Source organism: Sinohyriopsis cumingii, unplaced genomic scaffold (genome assembly GCF_028554795.1).
Source record: "Sinohyriopsis cumingii isolate HCF-2022 unplaced genomic scaffold, ASM2855479v2 utg000360l, whole genome shotgun sequence".
Classification (NCBI taxonomy): domain Eukaryota; kingdom Metazoa; phylum Mollusca; class Bivalvia; order Unionida; family Unionidae; genus Sinohyriopsis; species Sinohyriopsis cumingii.
This window is the reverse complement of record NW_028315892.1, coordinates 2,292,844-2,295,750: the sequence shown is the minus strand read 5'-3', so window position 1 is coordinate 2,295,750 and position 2,907 is coordinate 2,292,844. Positions and strand designations below refer to the sequence as shown.

General features: G+C 34.9%; 1 non-coding gene across 1 annotated transcript; it reads right to left on the bottom strand.

Moving 5' to 3' along the window:
• Positions 1–211: 211 nt before the first annotated feature.
• Positions 212–284, bottom strand: Trnap-cgg (transfer RNA proline (anticodon CGG)). The gene has a single exon. It is a non-coding gene; the product is annotated as a tRNA-Pro (tRNA).
• Between the last annotated feature and the right edge of the window lie 2,623 nt (positions 285–2,907).

Here is a 2,907-nt window from a genome sequence, read left to right as displayed (position 1 = left end):
ATAACGTAGATTTAACAAATATTCAGTCATATCGCTACGATGTGTGGTGGTTTACAGTGATCTCTAGCACTGAGGAATCATATGGTAGATATGTAGCATGATGTCCAACCCAGTCACATTATCCTGACACTAGGCCGACAAGTCCTAACACTAACCTCGTAATGCTGAGCGTATAACGAAGCAGCCGTTTGTACCATTTGTCTCTCTGATATGACTCGGGCGGGTTTCGAACCCGCGACCTCCCGCATCCGAGGCGGACGCTCTATCCACTAGGCCACCGAAGCGGTCGCAGAGTAGGATGTACAAAACTGAGTCTTATCAGCTCGTTCTTCGTGTATCATAATAATTTTGGTGCTAGATCATAATGACGGGTTTGCTTCATTACAGAAAGAACTGGGGTCCCCGAGTAACCGAGTGGTCTAAAGTGCTCTCCGTTACGGATCACTGCCATCTCACCTCTGTCTGCGTAGGTTCGAGTCTCGGATTCAGCCAATGTTGGTATGTGAGAAAGCTTGCCAGTAGCTTCTCGTGGGTCGGTGGTTCTTTCCGGGGTTTTCAGGGGTTATTCTTCCACCATTAATATTGGCCGCCATGTATAGCCTATTGTGTGCGGAAAAATGGCGTTAAACCCTATAACAACAACAAAAAGAACTTACTTTATGAAAAAACGTGTCCCCACTAGATTTCTTAATTGGGTTTTCTGAGGATTAAACAGTTGTGGTTAATATTTTTTTTTGGGGGGGATAAGCTGAATTTGTAACTATCGCATGATATATATGTATATTGTCTTGATTTATTCTCTGGTTCTTTTAAGCTTCATTAAACTATTGAAGGGTACATCTGCTTTGCTTTTAGACCTTTGTAGTAAAAATCTAATCTATGTTTACGTATTTATAATGGTTTGCAAGACAAATTATTCAATATCGAGGTCATACTTCCTGGCATATAGTCATAATTAGATGTAACAAACAAAGCTGCTCGTTTTGCGAAATCTTTTCAATTTCATCTTCTAAACCCTGGGAATTGGGGTCCCGTACTGTACAAGCGTATTCTAAAATAGGTCTTACTAAACCTTTGTTAGCGAGTTCTTCCGCATTTTATGGGCAAGATGACAAGATAAGATACGTCTTTATTGGCATAAAGTTCGAGTTAAATTTGAAGGTTCCGCTTCAGATCATATGTAATTGTGAGATTTAAATATTTTGTTTGATTGAGGTTTTCTAACATAGCATCTTCTAGTAAATACGACATTTTGGTTTTATGTCTTTTCTTTCTTGTCAATAAGCATATGGTTCATTGTTAAGTTGGAATCGCATGTCACATTTTCGAACCCATCGTCCAAGCTTTTTTAATGTCATTTGCAACATCTTAGTATCAGGCTCGGTTATGATTAATCAGTAGCATATAGTCATCTGCGAATAGTCGACGTTCTTAGTCAATTTCAATTAGGATGTCACTGATGTTGCTAGGAGAAGAGTGCTGGTCAAATTATTGTTCCTTGCGGTACTCTAGAACCTACTTTGTACTAGTATTATGTTTATTTACTTTGCATTGCTTGTTAGTTTTTATTTTTTATATTTCATTATATGCTATTGTAAAGTAACATTGCATATTGGACATAATCTTGTATAAAAATCAACTTCATTTTCTACTTGACCTTAATTGTTTTATGTTTTTATTTTATTATATAAACAACTAATATGAAGTAAAATATTATCTAAATCCATGGGTTATTATCAGGATAATTATTAATAGAAGCAAATATGTTTATTTGGGTCTGGGTCTATGTTATTCGCATTCCCCTACAATTTACCTCATATTGTCCAGGATATGTATTCTAATTTTACTAACAGACTTTCTAATAATAAACAACATTTTATTTTGTAATCATTCAGAACTTTCTAGAAGGTTATGTTGCATTAGGTAACGTTTAGCTTCTTCTGTTTTTCCCCGTTTTATTGTGAACCGAGGTCAAGTAGGGAACTATACAATCTTGTCACTGGAAAGATTATTCGCTCGTGCTAAATAATTAATTTGTGTTATTGTTGTGTCCATTATTATTTTGGAATTTATTTCTTCAAATTATTTAATTCAATGATTATTTTCACTGGAAATGCAGAGTGCTCACAAAAAAATAATATTCTTGGATAGAGACATTCATTAGGATTTGCAGTGAATTAAAACTTGGAATTTTATTAGTGTTTCAATTAAAGACTGTTGGCACATCAGCATGATACAGGTCATCACAGACACACCAACTCCTTCAGCATTGAACTTAATTTGGCTTTTTAATAAGTGTATTCAGAATTTTAAATTATTAGGACTTGTGTCTATAATCATGATTATTTTGGATTTAATTTGTAATACCGTAAGTTCTTTTTCAATTTTCACTTTGTATTCAAGGCAAAGAAATTATTTGTTAAATTTTTCAAACCTTGTTGATTTTCACTTTTTTTTATTACTTGATTTAAGAGCATATACTTGTAACACCAGTCAGATTTTGAACCATTTGTCACTACATATTTTTCTCGGAAACATAAAAAGCGCATATCCAGCATTGAGTTTTGCTTGCAATTCCACAATTCATGGGGGACCTGTCAAAAGATTTTTCAAAGTCAAAAATAGAAATTGTCTACTTGGTCACCTCTATCCACATTTTTAGCTCGATCATTAATAACTTAGCAAGATGTGTTTCGAACTCTGAAATTTCCGTAATGCATCATGTTTATCATATAGTTATCCAAGTTATTCATGATTAGAACAGAACATATGTGCAAGCTCTTTGCAAAGAACACTGGTGAGTGACAACGGGCGGTAATCATTGGAAATAACGTGATTACCTTTTTCTAGTAGTGGCCATGCCATTTATTTTTCAGATACCATCCTTAGGATGCTGTAAATGTCCAG